Here is a 17687-nt window from a genome sequence, read left to right as displayed (position 1 = left end):
GGGGTAGCCCCGGGCGCCACAAGCTCTAGCTACGCCGTTGATTAACCTCATATCTGCCAGCACAGAGATGCCACTCACTCACCACACCACTGCCACGTGCCCCATACGCCCGTCTCGCCTAGTTGTACTTGCAAAGGTCTAAACAGAGGATTAAAATCCCATAATACTAACAAAGGAATTTAGGGTAGTTGTGCTATGGAACGGCAAATGTTTTTGTATTGAAAATAATGGCGTCTAAAATATCCCCTAATGTGTGAAGGTGTTTGTAATGTCGTGGTCTAGTCTTTCTGTGGTTTAATTTGCTCCTCTTTGCGTGTGACGTATGCCGTAGCCAATCAGATTGCTTCTTTTGTTACGTAACGTAATGTAGCAATCACCGCACGTGTAAATGTTATATTGACGTCGGCGCTGAAGGTGTAAGGAGTGTCGCGCTAGTAGGGAGCTTCGCTTCGCGCATAATGTAAGTGCTTTTATTAATTGTAATGTGACTGTATTTTGGTAACAATGTCTCTAATTGTAATTGTTATTCTTATGTGATTATGTATATATAATGTACTTGTTATTTCGTGCTGTTTCAATAATATATGTTATCGTGTCATAATATGTGAAGTTATTTTTATTTGTAGGGACGGTATTTCGTTTGCAATGCATTAATAGGTATATAGAGTATATATGGATTAGTATTTGCTATATTTGTATTTTGCACTTGCAATTTTGTTACCTATGAAGGTGGCTAAACTGCTCTATATTTTATATGTAGTGCTTATATTGCGAGTACATTTTCAAGGTATTTAATTTATTACGTATTCGATATATTTGATATGTCTTTTTAAATGTAACATTGTGTGTTGTGTGTTTTTATTGTTATCACGGAGTGGTATTCGGCCATGTAACAAGATAATAATTTGAAGTGAGCATTTGTGTATTTTGCTGTAATATAGTAATAATAAGACATTAGATGCTAGTTTTTACAGTTGCAATTTTGCATAATGCAGTGTGTGGCTTATATACATTGGTGTTGAAACGCAAAAGTAATTGTGTTCACAGTGTTTAGCTTTAAGGCTACGAATGAAAATAAATTGAAGTACATTTGTATTGTAATAATGTTTTATATGGTATGTTAATATTGAAAGTGCAATATTTTAAAACGCAATGTTAGTGGTAAAATGCGCTGTGTATATAGTATTTTACTTTAAGGTATATATCAAAATAATGGTAATGTGCTGTTGGATTTGTTTTGTATTGCTTTAGTTAGTTGGCCGTTTTAAAGTATTCTAGGTACATAATAAATGTGTATAGTTGTGCTGTGGAGCGCTGCGCTGCAGAGTGGAGCGCTGCGCTGCAGAGTGGAGCGCTGCGCTGCAGAGTGGAGCGCTGCGCTGCAGAGTGGAGCGCTGCGGAGTGGAGCGCTGCGCTGCGGAGTGGAGCGCTGCGCTGCGGAGTGGAGCGCTGCGCTGCGGAGCGCTGCGCTGCGCTGTAGAGCGCTGCGCTGTAGAGTGGAGCGCTGCGCTGTGGAGCGCTGCGCTGCAGAGTGGAGCGCTGCGGAGCGCTGCGGAGCGCTGCTCTGCGGAGCGCTGCACTGTAGAGTGAAATGCTGTACTGTGAAGTGCTACGCTGTAGAGTGGAGTGCTGAACTGAAGTGCTGCGCTGTAGAGTGGAGTGCTGAACTGAAGTGGCTGCGCTGTAGAGTGGCTTGTTGGGCTGTGGAGCGCTGCGCTGTAGAGTGGAGCGCTGTAGAGTGGAGCGCTGCGCTGTAGTGTGGAGCGCTGCGCTGTAGAGTGGAGCGCTGCGCTGCAGAGTGGAGCGCTGCAGAGTGGAATAGTGCACTGTAAAGGGAGTGGTGCGCTTTGTGGAGCGCTGCGCTGTAGAGTGGAGCGCTGCGCTGTAGAGTGGAGCGCTGCGCTGTAGAGTGGAGCGCTGCGCTGTAGAGTGGAGCGCTGCGCTGTAGAGTGGAGCGCTGTATAGTGGAATAGTGCGCTGTAAAGTGAAGTGGTGCATTGTAGAGTGGAGCGCTCCACTCTACAGCGCAGGGCTCCACTCTACAGCGCAGCGCTCCACTCTACAGCGCTCCACTCTACAGCGCAGCGCTCCACTCTACAGCGCAGCGCTCCACTCTACAGCGCTGGACTCTTCAGCGCAGCGCTGGACTCTTCAGCGCAGCGCTGGACTCTGCAGCGCAGCGCTGGACTCTGCAGCGCAGCGCTCCACTCTGCAGCGCAGCGCTCCACTCTGCAGCGCAGCGCTCCACTCTGCAGCGCAGCGCTCCACTCTGCAGCGCAGCGCTCCACTCTGCAGCGCAGCGCTCCACTCTGCAGCGCAGCGCTCCACTCCGCAGCGCAGCGCTCCACTCTGCAGCGCAGCGCTCCACACTGCAGCGCAGCGCTCCACTATTCAGCACTCTATTCCACTATTCAGCGCTCTATTCCACTATTCAGCGCTCTATTCCACTATTCAGCGCTCTATTCCACTATTCAGCGCTCTATTCCACTCTACAGCGCTCTATTCCACTCTACAGCGCAGCGCTCAAACTCTACAGCGCAGCGCTCCACTCTACAGCGCAGTGCTCCACTCTACAGCGCAGCGCTCCACTCTACAGCGCAGCGCTCCACTCTACAGCGCAGCACTATTCCACTATTCAGCGCTCTACTCTACAGCGCAGTGCTCTACTCTACAGCGCATCGCTCTACTCTACAGCGCAGCGCTCTACTCTACTGCGCAGCACTCTACTCTACAGCGCAGCGCTCTACTCTACAGCGCAGCGCTCTACTCTACAGCGCAGTGCTCCACTCTACAGCGTAGCACTCTACAGCGCAGCGCTCCACTCTACAGCGCACTATTCCACTATTCAGCGCTCCACTCTACAGCGCAGCGCTCCACTCTACAGCGCTCCACTCTACAGCGCAGCACTATTCCACTATTCAGCGCTCCACTCTACAGCGCAGCGCTCTACTCTACAGCGCAGCGCTCTACTCTACAGCGCAGCGCTCTACTCTACAGCGCAGCGCTCTACAGCGCAGCACTCCACAGCGCAGCACGCCGCTTTACAGCTCAGCACTCTACAGCGCTCTACTCTACAGCGCAGCGCTCCACTCTACAGCGCTCCACTCTACAGCGCAGCGCTCCACTCTACAGTGAACTATTCCACTATTCAGCGCTCCACTCTACAGCGCAGCGCTCCACTCTACAGCGCTCCACTCTACAGCGCAGCGCTCCACTTTACAGTGAACTATTCCACTATTCAGCGCTCCACTCTACAGCGAAGTGCTCTACACCGCAGTGCTCTACTCTACAGCGCAGCGCTCTACTCTACAGCGCTCCACTCTACAGCGCAGCGCTCCACTCTACAGCGCACTATTCCACTATTCAGCGCTCCACTCTACAGCGCACTATTCCACTATTCAGCGCTCCACTCTACAGCGCAGCGCTCCACTCTACAGCGCAGCGCTCCACTCTACAGCGCAGCGCTCCACTCTACAGCGCAGCGCTCCACTCTACAGCGCAGCGCTCCACTCTACAGCGCAGCGCTCCACTCTACAGCGCAGCACTATTCCACTATTCAGCGCTCCACTCTACAGCGCAGCGCTCTACTCTACAGCGCAGCGCTCTACTCTACAGCGCTCTACTCTACAGCGCAGCGCTCTACTCTACAGCGCAGCGCTCTACTCTACAGCGCAGCACTCCACTCTACAAAGCGCACCACTCCACAAAGCGCACCACTCCACTATACAACGCTCTACTCCACTATACAGCGCAGCTCTCTACTCTACAGCGCAGCGCTCTACTCTACAGCGCAGCGCTCTACTCTACAGCGCAGCGCTCTACTCTACAGCGCAGCGCTCCACTCTACAGCGCAGCGCTCCACTCTACAGCGCAGCGCTCCACTCTACAGCGCAGCGCTCCACTCTACAGCGCAGCGCTCCACTCTACAGCGCAGCGCTCCACTCTACAGCGCAGCGCTCCACTCTACAGCGCAGCGCTCCACTCTACAGCGCAGCGCTCCACTCTACAGCGCAGCGCTCCACTCTACAGCGCACTATTCAGTGCTCTACTCTATAGCGCAATGCTCTATTCTACAGCGCAGTGCTCTACTCTACGGCGCAGCGCTCTACTCTACAGCACACGCTCTACTCTACAGCGCAGCGCTCCACTTTACAGTGCACTATTCCACTATTCAGCGCTCTACTCTACAGCGCAGCGCTCTACTCTACAGCGCAGCGCTCTACTCTACAGCGCAGCGCTCCACTTTACAGTGCACTATTCCACTATTCAGCGCTCTACTCTACAGCGCTCTACTCTACAGCGCTCTACTCTACAGCGCAGCGCTCTACTCTACAGCGCAGCGCTCTACTCTACAGCGCAGCGCTCTACTCTACAGCGCATCGCTCTACTCTACAGGGCAGCGCTCTACTCTACAGCGCAGCGCTCCACTCTACAGCGCAGCGCTCCACTCTACAGTGCAGCGCTCCACTCTACAGCCCAGCACGCCACTCTACAGCGCAGCGCTCTAGCGCAGCGCTCCACTCTACAGCGCTGGACTCTGCAGCGCAGCGCTGGACTCTGCAGCGCAGCGCTGGACTCTGCAGCGCAGCGCTGGACTCTGCAGCGCAGCGCTGGACTCTGCAGCCCAGTGCTCCACTCTGCAGCGCAGCGCTCCACTCTGCAGCGCAGCGCTCCACTCTGCAGCGCAGCGCTCCACTCTGCAGCGCAGCGCTCCACTCTGCAGCGCAGCGCTCCACTATGCAGCGCTCCACTATTCAGCGCTCTATTCCACTATTCAGCGCTATATTCCACTATTCAGCGCTCTATTCCACTCTACAGCGCAGTGCTCCACTCTACAGCGCAGCGCTCCACTCTACAGCGCAGCGCTCCACTCTACAGCGCAGCACTATTCCACTATTCAGCGCTCTACTCTACAGCGCAGCGCTCTACTCTGCAGCGCTCTACTCTACAGCACAGCGCAGCGCTCTACTCTACAGCGCAGTGCTCCACTCTACAGCGCAGCACTCTACAGCGCAGCGCTCCACTCTACAGCCCACTATTCCACTATTCAGCGCTCCACTTTACAGCGCAGCGCTCCACTCTACAGCGCAGCGCTCCACTCTACAGCGCAGCGCTCCACTCTACAGCGCTCCACTCTACAGCGCAGCACTATTCCACTATTCAGCGCTCCACTCTACAGCGCAGTGCTCCACTCTACAGCGCAGCGCTCCACAGCGCAGCGCTCTACTCTACAGCGCAGTGCTCTACTCTACAGCGCAGCGCTCTACTCTACAGCACAGCGCTCTGCTCTACAGCGCAGCACTCCACAGCGCAGCACGCCGCTTTACAGCTCAGCACTCTACAGCGCTCCACTCTACAGCGCAGCACTCCACTCTACAGCGCTCCACTCTACAGCGCAGCGCTCCACTCTACAGCGCAGCGCTCCACTCTACAGCGCAGCGCTCCACTCTACAGTGAACTATTCCACTATTCAGTGCTCCACTCTACAGCGCAGCGCTCCACTCTACAGCGCTCCACTCTACAGCGCAGCGCTCCACTTTACAGTGAACTATTCCACTATTCAGCGCTCCACTCTACAGCGCAGTGCTCTACAGCGCAGTGCTCTACTCTACAGCGCAGCGCTCTACTCTACAGCGCTCCACTCTACAGCGCAGCACTCCACTCTACAGCGCAGCGCTCCACTATTCAGCGCTCCACTCTACAGCGCAGCGCTCCACTCTACAGCGCAGCGCTCCACTCTACAGCGCAGTGCTCCACTCTACAGCGCAGCGCTCTACTCTACAGCGCAGCGCTCTACTCTACAGCGCAGCGCTCTACTCTACAGCGCAGCGCTCTACTCTACAGCGCAGCGCTCTACTCTACAGCGCAGCGCTCCACTCTACAGCGCAGCACTATTCCACTATTCAGCGCTCCACTCTACAGCGCAGCGCTCTACTCTACAGCGCAGCGCTCTACTCTACAGCGCTCTACTCTACAGCGCAGCGCTCTACTCTACAGCGCAGCGCTCTACTCTACAGCGCAGCACTCCACTCTACAAAGCGCACCACTCCACAAAGCGCACCACTCCACTATACAACGCTCTACTCCACTATACAGCGCAGCTCTCTACTCTACAGCGCAGCGCTCTACTCTACAGCGCAGCGCTCTACTCTACAGCGCAGCGCTCCACTCTACAGCGCAGCGCTCCACTCTACAGCGCAGCGCTCCACTCTACAGCGCAGCGCTCCACTCTACAGCGCAGCGCTCCACTCTACAGCGCAGCGCTCCACTCTACAGCGCAGCGCTCCACTCTACAGCGCAGCGCTCCACTCTACAGCGCAGCGCTCCACTCTACAGCGCAGCGCTCCACTCTACAGTGCACTATTCAGTGCTCTACTCTATAGCGCAATGCTCTATTCTACAGCGCAGTGCTCTACTCTACGGCGCAGCGCTCTACTCTACAGCACACGCTCTACTCTACAGCGCAGCGCTCCACTTTACAGTGCACTATTCCACTATTCAGCGCTCTACTCTACAGCGCAGCGCTCTACTCTACAGCGCAGCGCTCTACTCTACAGCGCAGCGCTCTACTCTACAGCGCAGCGCTCCACTTTACAGTGCACTATTCCACTATTCAGCGCTCTACTCTACAGCGCTCTACTCTACAGCGCTCTACTCTACAGCGCAGCGCTCTACTCTACAGCGCAGCGCTCTACTCTACAGCGCATCGCTCTACTCTACAGGGCAGCGCTCTACTCTACAGCGCAGCGCTCCACTCTACAGCGCAGCGCTCCACTCTACAGTGCAGCGCTCCACTCTACAGCCCAGCACGCCACTCTACAGCGCAGCGCTCTAGCGCAGCGCTCCACTCTACAGCGCTGGACTCTGCAGCGCAGCGCTGGACTCTGCAGCGCAGCGCTGGACTCTGCAGCGCAGCGCTGGACTCTGCAGCGCAGCGCTGGACTCTGCAGCCCAGTGCTCCACTCTGCAGCGCAGCGCTCCACTCTGCAGCGCAGCGCTCCACTCTGCAGCGCAGCGCTCCACTCTGCAGCGCAGCGCTCCACTCTGCAGCGCAGCGCTCCACTCTGCAGCGCAGCGCTCCACTATGCAGCGCTCCACTATTCAGCGCTCTATTCCACTATTCAGCGCTATATTCCACTATTCAGCGCTCTATTCCACTCTACAGCGCAGTGCTCCACTCTACAGCGCAGCGCTCCACTCTACAGCGCAGCGCTCCACTCTACAGCGCAGCACTATTCCACTATTCAGCGCTCTACTCTACAGCGCAGCGCTCTACTCTGCAGCGCTCTACTCTACAGCACAGCGCAGCGCTCTACTCTACAGCGCAGTGCTCCACTCTACAGCGCAGCACTCTACAGCGCAGCGCTCCACTCTACAGCCCACTATTCCACTATTCAGCGCTCCACTTTACAGCGCAGCGCTCCACTCTACAGCGCAGCGCTCCACTCTACAGCGCAGCGCTCCACTCTACAGCGCTCCACTCTACAGCGCAGCACTATTCCACTATTCAGCGCTCCACTCTACAGCGCAGTGCTCCACTCTACAGCGCAGCGCTCCACAGCGCAGCGCTCTACTCTACAGCGCAGTGCTCTACTCTACAGCGCAGCGCTCTACTCTACAGCACAGCGCTCTGCTCTACAGCGCAGCACTCCACAGCGCAGCACGCCGCTTTACAGCTCAGCACTCTACAGCGCTCCACTCTACAGCGCAGCACTCCACTCTACAGCGCTCCACTCTACAGCGCAGCGCTCCACTCTACAGCGCAGCGCTCCACTCTACAGCGCAGCGCTCCACTCTACAGTGAACTATTCCACTATTCAGTGCTCCACTCTACAGCGCAGCGCTCCACTCTACAGCGCTCCACTCTACAGCGCAGCGCTCCACTTTACAGTGAACTATTCCACTATTCAGCGCTCCACTCTACAGCGCAGTGCTCTACAGCGCAGTGCTCTACTCTACAGCGCAGCGCTCTACTCTACAGCGCTCCACTCTACAGCGCAGCACTCCACTCTACAGCGCAGCGCTCCACTATTCAGCGCTCCACTCTACAGCGCAGCGCTCCACTCTACAGCGCAGCGCTCCACTCTACAGCGCAGTGCTCCACTCTACAGCGCAGCGCTCTACTCTACAGCGCAGCGCTCTACTCTACAGCGCAGCGCTCTACTCTACAGCGCAGCGCTCTACTCTACAGCGCAGCGCTCTACTCTACAGCGCAGCGCTCCACAGCCCAGCACCAACCAGTAAAGCAAAAACGAAACTTTTAAACTGCAACAAAGTAACATAATGTAGAACTGCTCATGGAAAACTGAAACTGACATGCTGTTCACAGTGGATGCGCGTGACCTAATCCAAGTTGAAGATCTGCACGTTCACATCTCTTGTCTCTTGTCTGTTCCCCTTGAGTCCTTGAAAACTGAAATGATCACAATAAGTCTCGCAGCGACGGATCGCTTTGCAATCCGGTTCGCAGGTGCGAGACCTAAAAACTGGTCAGTTTTGAATGGAAAAAATGTGATGTATCCATGTTGAGTTTTGGGCCTGTTCCTGATGCGGGCATAAGGCCTACCCTCACAAGTGAGGCCCCAGTTTTATTGGAAGACTTAGAGGAATGCTGGGTAGAAGGAAGTTTGTGGCTCTCCGCAGATTCCAGAACTTCCCATCACAGAAATGTGAGGAAAATGTGTTTGTTTAGTCAAAGTTTGAGGTTTGCAAGAGATTTTGGGAAAAACAGCCTGGTGAGAGCCACACAAATCACACATCCAGGATTCCTCTAGGTATCTAGTTGTCAGAAATGTACAGACTTGCTAGGTTTTCCTATGTTCCGGCTGAGCTAGGGCCCAAAATCCACAGCTATCCACTTTGCAAAAAATTGGTCAGTTTTGGTGTGATGTATCCATGTTGTTTTTGGGCTATTTCCTATCGCATCCAATAGGCCTACCCGCTCAAGTGAGGTGCCATTTCAATCAGAAGACACGTGGGAGCCTAAAATAGTAGGATATATGTTATTATAAAGTGGATTTTGTTGCATGAGTGCCTCCCAAATGTAATCCAGTATGTAAAAAGAAGACATTTTGAAAAATAACCTCTAACATATGCTCCTACAGGTACCCACAAATTCAGAAATGTCCAAATAAACACTGCTCCTAAATTCCATATCCTGAGTCCAATTCAGAAATGCATAGGCTACCTTGATACCTATTTTTTCTCTACATATTTCACCATATGAATTGATCGGTACTCAGTACACAATGAAAAATCATAGTATGGAGCAGGTCAATTGTTGGCTCTGGGTACTTTGGGTTCTTGGAGAAACAACAAACCCTATGTATCGCCACAACCGAAAGGGCCTAGCGAACGTAGTGGTACATTGCCTTTGTAAATCGGACATTGTGACAAAAAGGTAAAGATGAAAACATTGTCACAACTGGCAGTTTTTCCCTACTTGTTTTCAGTATTTATTTATTTCAACACTCAAGGCTTAATTATTAGTCTGGCGAGTAGAGGACCACCAGCCTCGCAGGGCGTGACCGTGGCGTTCCAGCCACCGCCACACAGGCGTTCTAATCGTCATATCACAACTTTGGGCTTTGGACATCCATTGCACTGCCGCAGCCTCCCGGGAACTGCCATTCCCTGGTGATGGCACGTGGGCGAGGGCCTCAGTAATTTGCTGGTGGTGCCACTGCAGCACCACCATGCATATTATGAGTTTCAAGACCCCCAGCGGTGCCATGGAGGGCTTTACTCCATGAAAAGGCTGATGGTCCTGAAACAAACGGCCATACAGGGCCCCCTGATGCCTATTTTCATGGGATGCATGCAGGGGTGCACAATCTGTGCCCCCTGTGTGTATGCACCCACGTTCCAGCATGGCTTGGATTTTACATCCCATGCCGTGCAAAAAGTTTTTGGGGCGTTCCCATTACGGTGCACATTTTCAGAGGCATGGCCGTGAGACCACCCAAAAAGCCCTCCACACACCAGGAAACTCGTAATCTGGCGGGCGGTGCGCACACTGTTTTTGCTCCCTCACCGCCAAACTTGTAATCAGGCCCGATAGTTTCTTTGGGAAAACCTTTCGGGATGTACACATATCACCCTTTGCTGAATTCAGATATGTGGCCACTTTTCAGAAATATAGAGCTTTCCTGGATCACCCTTGGGTTTCACACTAGTTTCCACCACAAACTGGTAGTAGGCTGAAAGAACAAAAAATAGGAAAAATAGGCTACCTCTTTGAAAAATGTCAAAACTCTGGTTAACAAAAAGAGATTTTTTGATTCTGCTCTGCATATCTCTGAAAGCTGGGGAAACTGTGACTTTAGCACAGCAAACCATTTGTTGATGCCATTTTTATTAAAAAAAAAACCAAACACTTTTTAACTTTGGCACATGATATGACTACAAATGATGGCTCTAGGTTTTCTGATAAACACAGAACCATACTAGCCCCATGCATTTTTGAAAAATTGAGACTCGGGGGAATCAAGAGAGGGTGTAGACTTGAGTGAATTGTTCAACTTCTATTCCCTATAGTGCCCTGCACATTGCAAACTTGCAAAAAAGTAAACTATTTCACTTACTTCCACCTACTGGAAATGACCGAGCTTTGCTGCTAGCAGAAGATCCTACCATCCTTAATTCCCATCCATTCGCTGTTCATGAAAAATTACTCACATTTGTGCTTGAGCATTTCATACAGGACAGGAATGGGCGAAAAGCGTGGTCATCGTGTAAAGTCAAATATTGAAGGCCATTGTTTACACAAATGTATAGCATAAAGGATGGTTAGGGTTTTTTCCTCATGGTCACCTGGCATTCAGCAAACTCCATCCAACCCCAGACATTAAAAAAAAACTAGAGGCCCAGGAATACCCATGAAGGAATGACTTGCAATGCTCTAATGCCAGAATTTAGTATAGAGAAATATATTCTGCCATAACGATGTCTAAGATAATGTTTACTAAAATACTGTCCCATTGGGTGTAGATATTCTGTCACTAACTCCATTGCAGAGATATTTTTGAAGACAACATTTGGGGCATGACATTTAAGTTGGTTGATAAAATGACAATTATATTCTGGTACCACACCACTTGTAGAAATTGCACCACTGTTTTTTAATCATAATGCCAGACAGACAACAGATTATTGATACAAAATGCTATTCTCTCAAATTTGTGTGCTTTAAAAGTCTGAAATTTGCACTCAACAGCAAACGTTTCACCACCCTTTGTTCCCATAATTATCCCAATAAAATTACTATCTCTCTTGTGTGGGTGGGCATATCATACTGGAGAGGGACAGGTCAAAACACAAACCTGCATTTTTCAAGCCTGGTTTAACAGAAATTTGATAAATGGGTTGGCTGCAGTTTTTGATTGTGGGATCACCGGGCCCACAGGGAACCTTACCAATTCTAGACATTTATGAAAAGTAGAGACACAGAAAAATCCAGGGAGACATGACTTGCAAAGACTGCACTAGCTTGTGTTACTCAGAATGCTTTTGAAACGTCAGACTAGTGCTAAATATCACTGGGGCAGATTTACAAGCCCCTTGCAACACTTTTACGCCGCCTTTGCGTCACTTTTGTGACACAACAGCGACGTAAACAATGCACCACGTTGCGACATATTTACAACGTGACGCATCTAGTGAGATGCGTCACGTTGTAAAGCCCTGCGCTACATTATACCTGTTTCAGGTATAATGTATGCAGGTTGGGCATTCCGTCGCAAGGAGACCCCATAAAAGTGAAGCAATGAAATCAACAAGATTTCACTGAGTCCCTTTTACGTCCCCGCTGCGGAGGGACGCAGCACAGCAAGTATAGGGTGCCCCTAAACAGTGCTGGAGTTGCGTCGCTCTTGCGACACAACTCCAGCACTGCGTCACCTTTACGGCATCAGATGCGTCACGCATCTGTCTGATCTTGCACCATTGTGCGCCGCAATAGAAATGTGGCGCATCCATGGTAGGAAAAGGGGTTTCTGCAGTGACGCAAAATAACTGGCGCATCCCTGCTGATATGCAGGGATGCACCAGTTATTGTAAATCTGCCCCACAGTGTCTTTACATGCACGTCATAAACCATTGACATGTACAACCAATTCCAAGCTGCCTATTATCCGATATTCCCACTCTCATCATGATAAAACCAGCACACCACATGTGTGTACGGGCACAGTGTGTGGCAGAGGGATGACAAGAGGTCTTGGTTATGTTGTGTTGATTTTAGGGTCTACTTTTTTACAGAATTGTGCCATGCAGATAGGCTGCAGGATTTGATTTAGGCGCCAAAGAATCAAATGAGCCACTGGCATTTTTTAAAATCAGAGACTTGGTAATATACAAAGAGGTGGGATTTGTGTGGATATTACAAGAAAGAAGTCTCCCTCTAGACCTATATTCCTTTTCACTGATTTAGCACAAATTCAAAAAGTGGGCTAACTCTCTATTAACAACAAAGTACTAAGACAATTTACAAAATATATTTTTATTTCATTTCTTTTATCAAAAAGTTTTCATCATATTTCTCTTTTCTTCAATTATGCTGTATATAATGAACTCAACACATTGTTTTCAAACAATTGTATAGTCATATACCAGTGGAAAAGTACAAAGGAACAATAAATAATGAATAACCCCAGGTAGAGAGACAAATAACAAACTCACATTCTCTCATTCATACATTCGGGGGGGGGGGGGGGGGGCAACTACTGCTTCATTTCCACTGTCATTTAATTTGGTCGACTTGGCTGTGTCAATTTATTCAGTTTATACTTTTTCAGCATACTCGAGAAAATTGTGGGCAGTGTGTAGCAACTTCTAATGATAGGTGCTCCAATATTATAATCTGCTGTCCTTTTGGAAAGCGAAATTGCAATACACCGTAACTCCTCTTGTTTGTACACCTGGTGCAAAAAGTTATTTTGCAACAGCGGTACGCCGTGACTTTATTATCTCCGTTCGGTTCTGCACTCACTCCTCCCAAGAATAACTCTCCTGTGGCTGATCCAAGCAATAATTATTTCTCCGTGAGCCTCAATACATATTTTTCTTAAAGCTTCATTACAAACTTTGCCTGTCTTCACATCGTGCACCAACACCCTCCAGTCGACACTGCTTTTCTTACAAGAATTTTCCCCAAAACATCAAATATTGTTAAAAATTCAATGTTCTTACATTCATGGACATATACATTTGTTTGTAATCTCAACCCTGTCAACCAGCATAGATTCCTGGATGTGAGATAAAAACGTACTCTGAATGTGTGGATGGGCATTGTACTTGGCAAGTGAATGAGTAAATGATGTGGGAAAATCAACTTCTTTTTGGAGGTTTTTCTTTACTCCGTTTTCCTTGTTTGATCGCTACAATGTTGGGCCCTAGAGTCACCCAACACTGAGTAAACCATATCACATCCCCCTCCCTGCCCCACCCCCGAAAATTTCAAAAATTCTAGACCCTGGTAAACAATGGAGGAGTGACTTGCATGGATCTCACAAATTTTTCACAATTCACCGCATAATCCACAATCTGCTGCATAATTTGGAGATGTAACAAAAAAACTGTCACGCTTAAAAGGATCACAGGTAACTAAAGTACTGGTTCACCCTCTTTACTCTCCATTCCCTGTTCCACCAGCTATCAATCACCCCTTCTTGCCCTCGTTCATCCCGAGCTCTCTTCCACTAAGATCCACCCATCACTTTCTCCCCCATCGTACTAACTAACTCCATGCCCACTCATTCCTTCACCCGTTCTGTGTCTTCTGTGTTCTACGTGTAGCACGTGCTCTGCGTTTACCTTGTATTGTATGCTTAACTCTGTGTACTCTCTTCTACTGGTACTTGATTTACGTGTACTCGATGTTTCTTTGTCTTTTCACCCTTTTTAAACGCGCTACCACCACCTGAATGACTTCCATGTCAACCTTGCATGCTGTACGTGTACTCTAAGCCATGTGGCAGTCGTGTGCGTGTACTTTGTGCTCGGCATGTTTTCTGTACAATATACTTTTACCTTGTGTTTCGTGGCCTGCCTTGTTCTGTGGTCTCGGTGCTGTACATCTACCGCCTTCTTACCTGTGTTTTTCATGCACCCTTTCTACCCCGCGCTTTGCGTACACTAAGCTCTAAATATGGATTGCGACAACAGAGCCCTACTGTGAACTCTGCTGTGCATATACTTTTCAACATATTTCCATGTGCTCCATGGGAAACGGCCACTACAACGCGGCCGTTTCCACGGAAACATTAACCATGCATGCATTACAACGCATGCGTGGTTACCACGAAAGCCTTTACCACGCATACCATTACTACGAGGTACGTAGTAAAGGCATGTGTGGTAAAGGGTAACAAAAAAAAGGGGGGCTTGGGGGGGGGTCTCCCCCCCATAAAATGAAACTCACCTAAAAAAATGGAGAGATGTGCAGGCAAACGTCCGCTTCCTCTTAACGACGTACGACGTCACCACGGAAGTATTAGAGGAAAAGCCTATGCGAAGAAAAACCATTCCGTTGTAACGCATGCGTGGTAAAGGCATGCGTTGCAACGGAATTCGTTGTAAGAACACATATTCGTGCTCCATGTGTGGTGTATATTCTGTGTTCTACACTTACTCTGTGCTATACACACATGCACTCTGCTCAATTTACACCATGTTTCCCGGGTTTTACATGTATTTGTGCTCACTGCAGGGGACTGTGTTCGACCTCATGGTCACAGGTCCAAATCCCAGCATATTCACTCAGCCTTTCATCCTTTCCGAGGTAGAGAAAATTAGTACTATTGAGTTGGGTAACCAATAGACGTCTGTTATTCAGCGCCAAGATGCCCCTTTGCGGGTGAAAGTGCGCTTTAGTTATGCTATGTTACTATGATGAACTGCCCCCACCTAACAATGAAAACTATAACAAAAAAGCATTAGAACAGGCAGGGAAAAACTGACAGCATTACATAAACAAAAATACTAGAACACAATTTTGGTGTTAATTCTGGTTTTTATTAGGGTACTTCAGTGGTATATAATGTTTTCTAGGTTATATATAAGGTGATAAAAATGGTTATAACACTTTTTTTTATTATAACTTATAACTTTTAAACATGCTGCACAACATTCACAATGCTCTACAAAACATAATAAAAATGTTAACAAAGCCAATAGCTCTGTCTAAACACTTATGAGGCCCCAAAGGCGAGACCTATTGGCTATGCCAAAGCTTGTTCACCTTGAGGTGAGAAGTCAAAAAAATTCAATAGCATAAAGCCTAATCCTTTCTGTTTTAAATCCTTCTGCATTACATTATCTGTTACTTCAATATTGACATTGTTATCATCAGCGAAATCAAGCTTTTAAGCATGGACAACACCTTTATTTCCACAAGCAGGTTGGTCGATGCATAGGCTCAATGTAATCGAACATAAATGGTGAGCATAACAAGAATCACTGCTGTTGCCGTTTCAACAATTTTCATTCTCCATTTCCCAAATCATCTAGATGTTTAAGACCAGTTGACACTCCTGTTTCTGTTGAATTTTGGGCAGTTCCTTAACACTATTCTTTATGTGATCCATGTGTTCATGTATGATGAGATAAGTGTTAGGCTATGAGTGTAACATCCTGACCATACTGTAGCAAACCCCACCCCTTGGGCGACCATTCTACCATGTAAAAACATACTTTTCTGAGAGTCTAGCTGATTGGCTAACAGGTCTAAAGAGATGGTGATTTCTTCCAGTATCTTGGCATTGTGTCTAGTTTACCAGATAGCTTGCTCAACACCATAGTTGGGAAATAAAATGGAAAAGAATAGGCTTGTTTTGAAAACCTCGCTGCATCTCCACATTTGGTGGAATGGATATTCTGCAGAGTGTCTGAATTCAGGGACCACGTATCTGGCATAACAGGCTCCAGCCAAGTCTCAGGACAGAAAGGGGTGCATTTTCCTGTCACAGTTTAAATGAGCATATTCAGTTCTATGAAAATGCTTATGAAATAACATTTTGGTAGAGAAGAGGTGTTTGTAGGGGTTGGCAACAAAGGATATAGTCTCTAACACTCTTTCACTGACTTTGGCCCACAAAGATGCCCCAATTAGTTGAGTCGTTGTGTTTACAAAGCTGTCCATGCTCTGAAAAAGCAAGATGTAGAGTGTCTGCCATGTAGAATCTAGAGGGATTGTTAAAGTAATTTATACCATATATAGATGATGGGGATGTTCCTGCACCCTCTGGCAAACATGTCCATGGTAGCACAGATAACTCGGTTTTAATTTGTGCTGAGCGGCACTCTGATGAAATGCACCCCCTCCTGCCCCCCACGGAACGTGAGCAGGCAAATAAGTGCAAATCCAGCAGGAGGAAAGATCTATAATTTGGTGATTTTTCTCTAGCTACAGCAAGTAGGAGTTGTTCTTGTATACAGAACAGCAACTTCATTCAAGACAGTTGCAGTACAGTTTGGCTTTCTGGCAACTCCCCATTCCGCAGCCATGAGTTATCCCACCAGGAGCCAGAGCTTGAAGGTAGCGGCAAAGAGAGGAGATCAGAACCACAGAGGGATCCAGTATCTGGAAGACAGCTGCTGAACTCAGACTGTAGTAATGAAAAGGGTCAATGGATCCATCATTATGCAGCTGCAAGAAAGCATGCAGGGTTAGCTGGCCTCGGGTGTGCGGTTCAGGTACTTGTGAAGCGGCAGTAGGAGTGGTTCCAGCAGGTGGCTCTTGCCTAGGGCCCGTTGCAGGTCAGGAGGTGGTCACTTGTGGGAAGGCATTTCACTGGGGTGTACCACACTTGCATTGGGAGGAATGAACCCACGTCAGCAATCCAGAACCATTCAGGACTGCGTTGGTGATGAGCAGCACACTGTATGGTCCTCTCCAACTTGGCTGTAAGTCAGACTTCCTCTGATGCACCTTCATGTACAACCACACGCATGGCTGAGTGTGGCAGAGATTGGATGGGCAGTCACTTTAGGAAGCTTGAATCTGAGAATAAAAACTGCAGAGACAGCAACTTTTTTGCCAGTACTGAAAAACATTATCATCATTTAGTTGTAAGTCTAACTTGGTAACTGAAGCAGGAGTGTTTGATGGTAACATCATAGGGTAACTTTTAACTATTTCTTAGAGGCTCAGTTTGGTTCTCGGAGTTGGAATCACCGTGATTGAGCATACCGCTAAAGGCAAGATGTCTGGCCAAATCAGGTGGGTTTTGGAACAGATTTTTGCTATCGTATTCTTAAATATGGTGTTATTTCTTTCTACCTGTTGTGTTGGCTGGGGGTGACCAGCACCTGAAATTACTGATTGATCCCTAAAGTTTTACATATCTCCTGTGCTACTGTTGAAACAAAAGGTGTCCGCCGATCACATCAAATGCGACTCAGGATTCCGAAACTTGGGATGATTTCCCTAAGAAAGCACTTAGCTACAGTTATGGTATCTTCTTTTGCTCATGGATATGCTAACACCCACCTTGACAACATACAATCACAAGTACAGAAGAAAAAGAAGCACATTTTGTCATCTGCTCAAATGGGTCCAATGGAGGTGGGTGAGCAGCAGGGGTGGTCACTATTCCCTTTCTGATATTTTGTGCTTGGCAGAGGACACGGGGCTGGCAGTACTTCTGGGCTATGGAAGGAAAGAAAGATACATACAAGTGGGTTGATGT

The 17687-nt window shown here is 48.8% G+C and overlaps 1 protein-coding gene across 1 annotated transcript in view; it reads left to right on the top strand.

Moving 5' to 3' along the window:
* LOC144781589 (protein Daple-like) overlaps window positions 1–17687 on the top strand; it is a 316346-nt gene that overhangs the window by 13854 nt on the left and 284805 nt on the right. The window lies entirely within an intron of this gene.

The sequence above is a fragment of the Lissotriton helveticus genome, chromosome 9, assembly GCF_964261635.1.
Source record: "Lissotriton helveticus chromosome 9, aLisHel1.1, whole genome shotgun sequence".
In the NCBI taxonomy this organism is placed as follows: Eukaryota; Metazoa; Chordata; class Amphibia; order Caudata; family Salamandridae; genus Lissotriton; species Lissotriton helveticus.
This window is presented reverse-complemented; position numbering and strand designations above follow the sequence as displayed.